Here is a 12,964-nt window from a genome sequence, read left to right as displayed (position 1 = left end):
ATCAAATAATAAAATACAAAAAGCTCCTATGTTATATATCCAGTTTTTAAATGTTTGTTTTTAATTAAATACTCTTACGGAAGTTCTCTTAAAAGAATAACGACTAGACAAACTAGATTAATATCGCAGGATCACATCGATGCATAAAATTGTCCCAAACAATTAAGAAAAAATAAGGTTTAGTTATTTAAATTTGTCCTACCCCATTGGGAAACTTAACGGGTGGAGGAGGCGATTTGCACTTTAATTACCACTGTCTATTCAGTTTATAGCTAATTAACATAGGAATGTTTAAAACAGTCCAAAGCACACTCTACCGCATTAGTGCAGTTTACTTAAAATTTATGATGTGCATAATTATTAAGAAGATTTTGTATGTTGAAAGAGTTGAATTCACCAGTGCTCTTGTTTTTTTTTTAATAAAACATTTTGTTGGTTAGGATTTAATTAAGTTAGAATTTTATTTTATTCTATATCCCTTTTTAATTATTATTTTTGTTATGAATAATTAATAATTGACAATTTAATAACTTGGTACATTGGTGATATTGGTACACTTAAATAAAACAAACAATTGCCCTCTATAGTGAAAAGAAACAAGTTAATTTAAAAAAGGGACGAGAGAAGAAAATAGGAAAAAAAATAATAATGAATAAATAAAATGAGTAATAATAAAAAGTAAAATTGAGGTAGTGTGACAATGAATTAATTTTATATTTATTAAAATTTATAACAGAATGTCCTGCAGTAGTCTGGGCTTCAGTCTTGTCAGTTGAAGTTGGGTTTCCTAGGTTTTAGGTCACTGCTCCTTTAACTGTCGGCAACTGGGAGTGGAACTTCACGAACCGTTTTTTGATGTAATCCTCTATTGGCTCCATATGTAATTTGCGATGCAATTGGCTATTTCTTAAGAACCAATGAGCATTAACTGCGATTCTTAGGACTTTATTTTGAAAAGATTGTATTTTTCTTCTTTTCGTGAAGGATGCCGCTCCCATTCACTTCACAGCCGTACATCAGCAATGGTCTGAGAATTATTTTACACAAAAGAACAGTTGTTTCTGGTTTTAGTTTGGAATTTCTGTTTAGGATAGGATATAGCATTGGTAACCTTGCATAAGTTTGAGTTAGTTTGATTTCAACACCTTAACTGTACAGTACGACATGACTAAATAAACCTATGACTAGCCCTATAGCGTCTTTTGATAATATCTCTGTCGAACTGAACCGATATCTAGGACTACATCTTTTCAATCCAAGATCTTTCTCCTTTAGTTTGCTGTAATAAAATCATCCTTTGTGACAATGTCCAAATGTTCCCGACGTGTCCAGATCATATCGATCCTTCTATAACATATAACTTCATTGCCTCCAAAAACCTACTGTAGATAATCATGTTTCCTCTTCAATTCCTTATAAACCTTCAAAGGCATCTGAAAAGAAGATGGTCACGAAATCTCCTATTATTGAAAGTTTATTAGAGTGCTTCAAATGGGTATTGCCAACGTGTTATTTCTCCACAAGTCTGTATCAAATCAGAAAACCATTATTTACATCGCATTTAATTCTTGTACTTTATAGTTTAAATTCAGTCGTAAATTTCAATAAACAAATAAGATAAATTTGATTCATTACCAGTAACTCACTGATATTAATGTTTTTTACGATGCCTCACAATATATGATAAACAGTGCCGGAGATATTCTAATTCTTCATTTTTTATTCCTGTATCATTCCCAGACAGCTTGAATGCGTGGGCACCACGAGACGACAGCCAAAGACCAGCAGACAATCGTAGGCAAAGTAATGTGGCGCCGCTGATAGTGGTGTGTGTTAATGGTCTCGGCACATGAAATCGGGTCGATAAAAACATTTTTAACCCTCCAGCTATGAATTTTAAGGTATAGGATCAGATTCAACTGGTTACAGTTTTAGTTTCTTTTTGTAATTAAGATTTTCCTAAGCCGACGGGTGCGTGGGAAACAAATGTTCTATTTTGATTAGTTTTTTTTAGTTCCAGAGATGGCTGGAATTGAGTTGTTTAAGAAAGAAGTTTCTTTTTAGTGGCTTTCGGATTAGTGTTAGCATGCCGGTTATAATGGAAGGATGTGAGTTGATTATGAATCTAGTTAACTCGATGTATTGTCGGTACAGTGCCAAAGTGGTGTATCTAAAATCGTCACTTATTCAGTTAGTTCTTTTTGGCATTGCAAAATGAATTAAAAACCCGTTAAAATACAACAAAACCTGGGAAAAAAATTAACTGATTCATTTTTTGGGTAGAATTTTAATTTGTCAGAATAAAAATTCACTTTTCAGAAAGTGATGTTTTAAATTTTGATGAAAACAAATTCTCAATCGTTGTCTGCATAATATTGTTGGTTAGGCTACTTTTTGTTTCATAGAAATTCAAAATTGGTCTTTCATTGTTACTGGTAAGTCATATTTTGTGATATAATAAGAAAAGAATTGTTTTTGTTATACCAGACAACGCTATATCATAGCTACATTGTTTAATATTCAATCTATTGGATTTCCTTTATTTAATTTCAATCACAATTTTATAGGCTTAAGTACCGTTAAGGAACCAAAACGTTTCGTGGAAGAAGGTTAAAGTCTTCATTCACTTGTCTCTGTCAGCTAATCGCCGCCGGCGGTCTATACCCGTCGCCTTCAGGTCCCTTCCCACATCTTCCAGACAGACGATTGGGCTTCCCCCGCATTATTCTCTCACCTTGCATTCTTTGTCAAAGGTGGAGACCCCCATCCGACTAAGCCCCCCACGGGGATACGGTATTCTATTGCTACACACACAACATTAGCAGTTTGTCTGACTTTTTTTTATGAGATGTACTTGTAGTCTCACCTCAACAGTTCTTCGCTTGGACTTTGTATCGGCAGTTGTCATAGCTTTGTGGTTATGGTTTTTTTTTTTTTTTTTGTTATGCTCTGGTCTGTTCCAAAGATGTTTTTGGCTCTTAGTTCTGTTTAATAGGTCTATTGATGATTTCACAGATTTTTTAGATGATTAAAAGTTCATTATATCGATTCTTTTCCACTACTACCGGGTTCCTGGACAGTAGTATGCCATTATTTTAGGAAGTTAATTCATTTATGCTCCAATGATTCATGTTGCTATCCACCGGTATACCATTAAGTGTAAAGGTTACTTGTTTCCTGAGGATGTGTTGTCATCTATGAAGGCCAGTTGTGAAACTATAATGATTGCTTAGCTGAATAGCAAGATTTGATGTTTCACGTAACGTTTTTCATATATTGGCCCCAGCACAGGTTTATGTGTTTCATACCTTAAAAATTGTTATATACAATACTTATTAGGACCTTCCATCAGGAAGGGTTTAATATACAACTTCCAGGATACATTTCGATATTTTCTTAACTTATTTCTTTTTTTGCGTGGGGGAGGGGGGGTATCCTTACATATAGGATATTTTAGCAAATTGGTGTATTTTCAGAAAATACACAAAAAATTGAATTTGAATAACGGAATGTGGCGTAGAGTTATAAAACCAATTTCAATTTTTATAAATTAACTGTTTTTAAGAATTTCTTCCAAAAACTGTTAGATCACTTGAGCTGTTTTCTATCAAAAGTCAATGTATCCATCGTTGAATAATTTAAAAATTATTTTTGGTACATCTCGTGTAGATAAATTTTTTCCTTTATTATTTTTATTGCATTGTTTCATCTACAATTAGATATTTGTAATGTAGAAAAGAGAGCAGATTCACACCATATTTACAGATACATATAAATTTATAATGGAGTGATAACTGACAAATAAATAAATAGAAAACAAATAATAATGGAACTATGAAACCAGATTTAACTTATATTAAAATAACATTTTAGACATATTTGTTAGTTAGTTTACTATTTATTTAAATAATTTAAAAATGTTGATTTGTAACACCTTTTTGACAGGAGAAATTTGTCCTTTTTTTATTTTTTTTTTATTTTTCGAGTGTTCTTAATTACGTTTTGGTGTAGAATTTTGATTTGTCAGATAAACCTATGCTTCTAGTAGTAAATAGTAAAGTAGATAGAACTGTTCGTAGGATATGTTTATTATAATATAAGTTCTTTTTCCTTTTTTTTGAAATAAATTATTTTACCTCACACAAAAACATCTTTTAAAAATTCTTTTAATATTGTAATACTGTTAATTACCAAAAAAATAACAAACTTGAAAATGGTATTTGAATTCTATGACGTTGGAATTCTACCTCTCAAATATATACATTTTTTTTTACTTTTAATATTTATTTATTGCTATTAACAACTGTACATTATAATACATTTAGTAAATCTGATCTAAGTTAAATTGGAGTGTTACAGGCGTGTAGAGAAACTACCCATTGGTAGCGCTCTAATGACATTTTACATTAGATGGTCTCGTGGCCATCTTCTTTTCAGGCGCCTCGGAGGACTGTCAGGAATGGAAGAGGATGCAAGATTAGAAACTAGTGGGTTTGAGTGGTTCCTCTCAAATATAAACCTCTATTCATTGTTATTACCGATATTTTTGTCCAGTTAGTGGAGTTAAGTACAAACTAATCTATTAGTCTTTTCGTTTTGTACTTTGTACAATTTGACTGACTTCTGACTTGGTGATTTTAAATTATTTACTTTTTAACTCCTATAATGTTACTTATAGTTGTCCCCATTATGATACAAAAAGCATTTGTGCTTGTATTTAGTAGTTTGTATAACTATATTTATCACCTAATGCTTTCATTATAAACAGAGCCCAAACATCACTTCAGTTAAAGATGTGTCTCACTGTGTGGCATAGTTGTATTCTTCTATACTGTTACCGTCTCTCACTCGTTACTCGAAGCTTTTTTAAACTGTGATCCGTCATTCATAAGAATGTGTGATCCTCTCATGAATTAATTTAGAGTGATAACGTTTGATTAGTGAGAAGTAAGTATGTAGAAGATTAAGGAACTCTTTTCAGTGCATACCCCTTAAACAATTTGTGGAAGTGACCTCTTTTCTTTTAAATAATCTGTCTTTTTACCGCTCCTCTTCTAATTGTCTCCTTTTCATTCAAAAAATGAATAACAGAATAGATTGCTCGATATCATGTAATAATATTTACTACCTGATTTCTGAAAAGAGCGTTCATGCCCATTTTTAGTTTTTAAAATAAATTTTTATTAGAATTTTTTTAGTCTAAGAGCCCGAGGCAAAGAGGAGGGTTAATATATTTATATGAACTCTAACAGAGCTCTCTTTGTGTTCAATAGCTCCCGAGATATTTTTTTTTTTAAATTTTATTTTTAAGTAACATTTCTTTCCAAATAACGGAAAATCAATATTTTGTGAATTTATTTGAGTAAATATCATGTAAACAATGTACAGATATCTAATAGATCTCAATTGAGGAGTAGTTTTATAGTTGACAAAGTCATCAATTTTGACTCTTAACTGTATTAAGTTATACTGTATAATTAAAATATTGAGTGAAATAAATTTCCTTTTGGGGAACTCTTGGGATCTTGGTCTAACAGGTTTCTGATATTATTGTATATAGTTAGTGTTTTCTGGATAAAAAGTTTATGAAGGTATAAAATACCTGCCTCTATTTTTTAGATAGTGTATAAATTAATCAATATTTATATAAATAATATAATATATAATAATAATAAATTAAAATGAATAAATAATAATTTTTTAAGTTGCCTTCTAGTATTGCTGTTTCTTGCATTGATTACCAGAGGTTCGGTTGATCTTTGAAGATTTAAGATGAAAAATTAATCTGTAGTGTATAAGCTAATTGAATTTTATTTCTCTTTTTAACTGGTGAAAAGGAAACACGGACAGAAGAGCTTACAAACTGTATCCGCTTAGAGGATGGATGGAGAGCAGGTGCAGTCAAAACACTAGTCTATTCATAGCTATCCCGCTCGACCAGACTCAGTGACGCCTTCACGAGGTTCGAATGGCCTCCAGGCCTCGCTTTGGGATCGTATTCAAACTTTTATTTTGTATTCAATGAAATTAATTAATATCAAATTCATTTTATGTACCTTCAAAGTTTACTTTGCTCTTTTAGTGACAACATTATTCTGGGATTTTCAATGCTGATAATGCTCCACTAGTATAGTTCTGCAAAATTGTAAGTTAACCTAGAAGTAATCGTTAACTAATTTCTTTCAATGGATTCTTATAAAAACCTGTTTTCAAAACACGATAGTAAAAACTCTGTGAGAGCCTAATATACCAGATTTTTCAATGTTTCTGCTTTATATTGTTAGGCTTATAACCTAATTAAACCTTTTATATTACAATTAGATTGAATGTTTAACTTGATCAAATTTAACTTACGAACTACGTAGATCTACAGCCAGAGGTGGGCCTTGTATTCCTTAACAACATTGCATCTGTCCTCTCTGCACAACACTCTCCTCTAGTTCCTTTTACCGAGATTTTCCAGGTATTTTTTCACATCTTAAAAACCAACGCGGTTAAACTTAAAGAATTTAATTGTGTAAATTTTATATTTTATAAGAAAATTAAAATGGAGGTTTATCCCATCTTAATTTTAAAAGGAAACGGTTTGTTTCCAGAACGCAGCACATTGTAGGTGCAGTGCAGTGCATTTTTGCTTACACGTAGCATTTACAATGAATATATTTCACTATTTTATACAGAAGTAAAAACTTTTACACATCAATAGTTTCCACTTTTTTTCCCCCGTTATTTTCTTTTTTACACTTTCATCAAAACTACTTTTTTTTTATACTGTCGTATTTTTTCAACTGTAGCGTACATTTTCTGTAGAAAAAAAAAATCATTTCTATATCTAGTCTTAACAACAGAAAAACTAAACATAACTTGTTTGGAAAAAATATTGGTGTTAAAAAAAACTCAATCTCGGAAAATCTTGAATTTAAAGATTTTTATGAGGGCTTAATTTGTTGCTCATTAACTGCTCTATTATAATGATCGTTCTCATTAGAATAGTAGTTTTGGTGATATTTTTCAAATTGATTGTTTTCTCGTTTTTTTTTAAGGAAAAAACTTATTAGATTTGGAATAACTGTTTATCGAAAATTATTCAATGTTAATAACTCTATGAGGGCTCAAATCGATCGAATGCGCTATTAACTAGTTCATGAAGATATTCCATATTGTACTTGTAATACTGGAGTTAATAAATCGGAAATTATTAGGGCTTCATTTTGAAAAAATGTGTCATATTAGTGTTATGGACCTTCAGGGGGTGGTAAATTGTTTACAGTTGTGTTTTTATAGCTTTTTTACATTAGAATCCGTCAGTGTATAGACATAAATTAATTTACACCTACCTCTAGGTTCAGCCTATTTTTTATACCTATTTTTTTTATTTTTACTATTGGACCAATGGGGGTTTAGCTTGGTTCGGATTGTAAATATCGTACATACGTATAACTGATTTTAGAATATTTTATTATATCATGGATTCAATTTCTGTTATTTATTCGATATTATTGAGTAAATAACAGTTTATAATTGAAATAGGTTTAGTTTAATGTGCCAATGCTATGAAAATAGTAATTCGAGATTTGTATATCTTCTCTTCATTGTATATATTGACATAAGGGATATAGTTTGTCGATAGTTCAGATTATGTCCAATATTTTATTTGCTTCAATTTTATCTATATGTGTGTTTATGATATTCCTCTGCCTCCGTTATACCAAAACCAGATAACTAACGAGATAATTGTTAAAATTAATTTGTTCAACGAAGTTATTCGAGAGAGAACGATATGAAATAAGTTATATCTTTTAATCATAGGCGGGCAAATAGGCAATTTGTCGCCGGTATCCAGAAGACCGACCATTTCCCCCCGGCTGAGGCTGATGAAGTTTATAACTGATGGGTCCGAGGTGGAAGTATTAGGGGGACTTAGGCTGAGCGATGGGTACCGTATTAGTCACTGACCCCTTTTAAATAACCTCCATTTCTTACTGCTTTTTCTCTGTCTGCTTTGTCTTTTTTTTTTTCTTCCCCTGTTTTGTTTTAGTTTCTCTTTTATACCTTTCTGACTGTTCGTTTCGGCTCTTTGGCCTGTGGGTTGGAGCATGCATCGCCTTTGTCGATCAGTCTCTTCTTAATTACTGTTTCAAACCTTGGTTGTAAAAGTAAGACAAAGGGACATAACTTTTACGTTTTTCTTGGAATAAAAATTTTAATCACACTTACTTATTTTTAGTTGAAGCGCTCCGTAGATGTAGTTTACATTAATTATCATTTTTATTCTAATGACGATAATAAAACCAAAACATGAGAGTTGTAAAATTTTAAGTACATGCAAACAAATATCCCTTATATTAGATCTTTTTAATTAAGATGTATTCCTCATGATAACAAATACCATTAAAGTAGGCTAACGCGTGGCCTAATTTTGTAAGAATGTTTTTATTCACTTGCTAAATACAAATCATTATTGTTATAAATTACAAATCTTTTGGGCTAATTTTGTCAAAATCGCTGAAACGGAATCTTTTCTTATTCCATGACACTATTATTCAGGTTTTGGGTATTAATAGACGTAAATGACATTTTTTTTTTTGTAAGGAAAAGCATGCTTAATATGTCGATTGGTTAAAACAGAAAAAAAATATATAAACATGCAACAGTCATATTTCTTTAACTCCATTCCTGCAAATAATATAACAGTTTAACAAAGCTGTATATGTATTGTTAAAATCGGGTAGTTTGTAGCCGAGGGAGTTAGAACGTCAAATTTTTTTTGGACTGCTTCGTGATTGCAGTGGCACCAGTTCGAATCTGGCCGGATGGATTGGCGTTTATTTCGTGGCAGTCGTATGAAATTAACGAAACATGATCTTCTACCATGGTTAGAATAGGTTGGTCACCTGTAGATAACCTTCCCCTCTCCCATATGTCAGAAATTATCAAATAAGTGTCCATAAAAAAAGTGATTAGAACCGGGAGAGATCGAGCATGCCGACTTTTCCCGTCATTAAGCTTCTATCTCTGTTTCTTGAAATTTTCTCGTCTAGCGACATAGATATTAAATATTTTTATAGTTTATGTTTATACATATTTATTCCCTGTTAGCAATACACGATGTTCAATTGTTAATGAAAACTGTTCATGTGCGATGCTAATGTTAAGAATGTTAGTTTTAAATTGAGCCGATCGTGTTTGAGCAATCTCCTACGGACTAAACCTATTTGTTGGAACTTCAACGGTAAACGTCGTAGAGTAAATAAACTAGATTGAGAGTAAAGGATCAAAGAAATTTTTGTCCATATTACTGTGTGTTTCCAGTATAGCTAAGAGTATGCAAATATAAAAAAAATGTTGTCTACGTTTTTTTCGTATTATAATTTAACTGAAAACTACTGTCATGTGCGATTCTGATGTTAAAAGTATTAGTTTTTAATTGAGCAGATCGTAGATGAATAATCCACTACATCTAGCTTTTAGATGAATGAACTCACTACCATTAGCTTAACATAATAAGTTTAATAACAACAAATTGGTTTATAACATTAAACCGGTAGATATTAGTAAATGGGAGTTTGATTTAGTGTTTGATTCCACTTTATTTTTTATTCACAGTAGTGTTATAACCATCCACCTTAACCTCTCAAATTGAAATATAAACTAGATATAAAATTAGGAGATGGTCAGAGATGTGGTTAAAAAGAACAAAAATTGTTTTCAGATATTTTTGAAACCTAATGAACAATATTAGGTTAATTATCGGATTCCATCAGCCATCACAATAGTTGGAAACCTGCATAGTAGAACGACACGTTACCAATAAATAAATTCTGGAAAATTATTTTCCTTCTTCGTGACCGAATCCCTGGCCATCTCCTTCTAACTTTCATTGGCCCATAATTTTGAATTTATTTATTAATGGGTACGTTAGTAACATTAGAAACATTTTGAGGGTAAACCTAGATAGGAGTTAACAAAAGTGCAAAACATTGGTATTTATAATAATAAATCGTAGGTATAGTATACATGTAGTATGTATAAAGTTTTTTTTTTTTGTTAGCTCTTATACTAATAGACAAGTTTGTAAACCTAACCTCTGCCGTTCAGCCTAAATTCGTCACGAACCATCGTGGCGAGGAAATGATTCACAATTACGTTAAAAGCTTGTGAGCTCACTCGTGACGGCAAGTAGCTCTTCTCGTCATTTGCCCTGATGTGTGGCCATCACCGTTGCTTCATCTCAAAGGATCCTTCATATTTCATCCTTAAAATCCCTATCGTAACTTTTATAAGCGACAGATCAAATGATTCAGAATTCAGAAGTTTCTCTCTAATATTCTCTATAAAATATTTTTTAAAGATAAAATTATTATTAATTCAAAATTAAAATCAGGTAAAGACAGTCACGCTAACTTAGATAGCGTTTAGTCAATGTCTGTTGTCTTTTTACCAAGGGTTGTAGTTTTTCCTTTTCCAGTTCATCTGTTCGGTCTACTACTGAATCATTTGGTATGGGGAACTAGATGCCAAATGGTCCCGTGGAAACATCTGTTTCTGGTCTAGTTCCGGTGCCATACCCAGTTCTGTTTACTAAAAAAATATTGTATTCTCTTCCAGGTTTCCCGAACTGTGTTATACATCTTTCAACTGTTCATATTGCAACAGTCTAATCTTTATTTGTTCCTGAAACATAAGTCATGTAGGAGCTTACTCGGCCTTGGTTGATAAGAACATCCGTATATACATTTATTTTTTTTTATTACAGTGACATTATTGTTATTTAGGCTATAATAATAGAAACATCTTTTAATTAACGATGTTTTATTATAAATTGTGTTGTCAAGAATCTATAATTATGTTAGGAATTCGTACTACATACCGAAAGCTAACTGTGCTTTTTAATTGTATATTTACATTTTAAAATACTGAATCATTTTTTTATATATATTTATCATTAGCAAATATGATAGGGTCTGAATGATACCAAAGTTCCCGACCTCTGCAATTTTCATAATATCAAATGAAAACACTCTTCATTAAAAAAAAAGTTATTACACCGACTATTATTATTCTGACTCTTACTTTGTTGGCATTTTCAGCCTATAAAAAAATCCTACACATCGAATTTCAGATCATACAAATACAAAAACAATAATACGACGGCCTTTGTTATATTACCTTGAACACTTTTACATAATTTAAAAAAATAAATTAGTGATTTGAAGAATTTAAAATGAAAAATACCCGAATTGGTGAACTAAACCGCCAAAAGAAGCTTATCATTACGATGGGGTTAAAAAGTGTTACCGGAAGGAATTATTTTTAAGGGAATAAGGAAATCTTTAAAAATTTGAAAATTCCGCTTATGGTTAAGTGACAAAATAATAATAAGGATTACTTTTCAGTATGCTTTAAACAAACGGACTGCTGGCTACAAACTATAAATCGAACAAATAATTTTAAAATGTAGAGAACAATTGAAGTTATTTATTGCGTTACAAGATTAAAATGGTTCTTATTATTATATACTTTTGTTTTTTTATTGATGAGGTAGTTTCCAATTTAAGCATGCGTAGTGGAAATGTCACGTTCATGTTCTTAGTGTTAGTTACACTTTTTTTTTATCGGGCTGTTCGTTCTTGCAACACACTAAAATTAACACATAGACCTAACTATCGGCAGTCTGTTTACACAATACATAATCCAAGGATCTTGGCCGATTGGTCAATGCTATTGTACCGGACATAATTCTCTCTGGAATAACCACATGTGGTAGCTAACCAAGTGCCCGATTATCCATGTAGGCAACTGTTTATGAGCCTCTAGCCTCCTATGGATCTTGAGGTTTATCAGAGTAAAAATTAAGGTATTTTGTTTTTTAAAAATGTTAGGTTTGTTTTAAAAATATAAGTGGCCTTTTGAGGTACTCGAACCTTATGAGATCGTTTTATTTAAGTAAAACACACTTATGTTTACAGACACGGACAATTATTCTGACCCTATCTTCTTCCTTGGCAATGTTTCAATGTAATTTTAGATCCCTTTCCAAATTAACTCTAAGTAATTTTTATTAAGGTTAGCAGCACTGATTACTTGGTGTTGGTTGGTATTATAAACTAGGCAATGCAAATATCTGAGAGGGGTCCAGCAGTTCACCCTGGTTAGGGGACTCTACATGGTCTAATCCTATCCTCCATGTTCTACAAGTGATGAATGTTTATAAAAATCTGTTTCGATAAATCTATATTAGATATCGCTTGTATTGTGTAAATATAGTATATATTATTTTATAATTATGTTATTTTATTTATTTATTTTTCATACAGATAGTTCATCTTGTCTATTCTTTTGTTTGTATATATTTTAAGAGAGTTTTTTTTTTCTTCTTTTATTTATTTTATTTTATGTTTTTTATTTTAGTATGTATGAGATCATTCATCAATATTGCCCACAACTGTGTGGCAGATTGTAATATCTGTCAATAAATAAATCTATCAATTAAAAAAAAAGATATCGCTTGTATCCCGTATCGCCTTTTGAGAATTCTGGAGGCAGAAGGCCTAAATCCATCATATAGAGAAATTGACATTTTAAACTGACAAAACTATAAACTAAATCAAATTAAAACAACTTCCATTGGGATTTATTTTCTTGTTTCTTTTAATTTTTACCTGTTTAATGGACGTAAATAATATTCAATCAAAACTGACCTACATCTCTCTACCTCATAAAAAATATTTATTGGTAACCGACATTTTGTCCTGCTTTATCGTCATGGCTAAATGAAAAAAACTTTTATTAAAGTTTCATTTAGAATCGAAATCGAGATTCATCATTTCTCCACAAAATTCGCTTTCTTTAGATACCTCATTTGTCAAAATCCATCACTGCTGAGAGCCGGAAAATGGATCAATACTACCGTATTATATATATGTACAGTATTTTTAGTTTACTACGTTTACCTTTTATGTAA

The 12,964-nt window shown here is 31.3% G+C and overlaps 1 protein-coding gene across 3 annotated transcripts in view; it reads left to right on the top strand.

Moving 5' to 3' along the window:
• Window positions 1-12,964, top strand: part of LOC106683743 (N-deacetylase and N-sulfotransferase sfl) — a gene marked incomplete at its 3' end in the record, with an annotated part of 703,925 nt that overhangs the window by 196,824 nt on the left and 494,137 nt on the right.

Source organism: Halyomorpha halys, unplaced genomic scaffold (genome assembly GCF_000696795.3).
Source record: "Halyomorpha halys isolate HHAL.00 unplaced genomic scaffold, Hhal_1.1 Scaffold511.1, whole genome shotgun sequence".
NCBI lineage: Eukaryota > Metazoa > Arthropoda > Insecta > Hemiptera > Pentatomidae > Halyomorpha > Halyomorpha halys.
The sequence above is the reverse complement of the archived record's forward strand: the minus strand, read 5'-3'. Positions and strand labels throughout refer to the sequence as shown.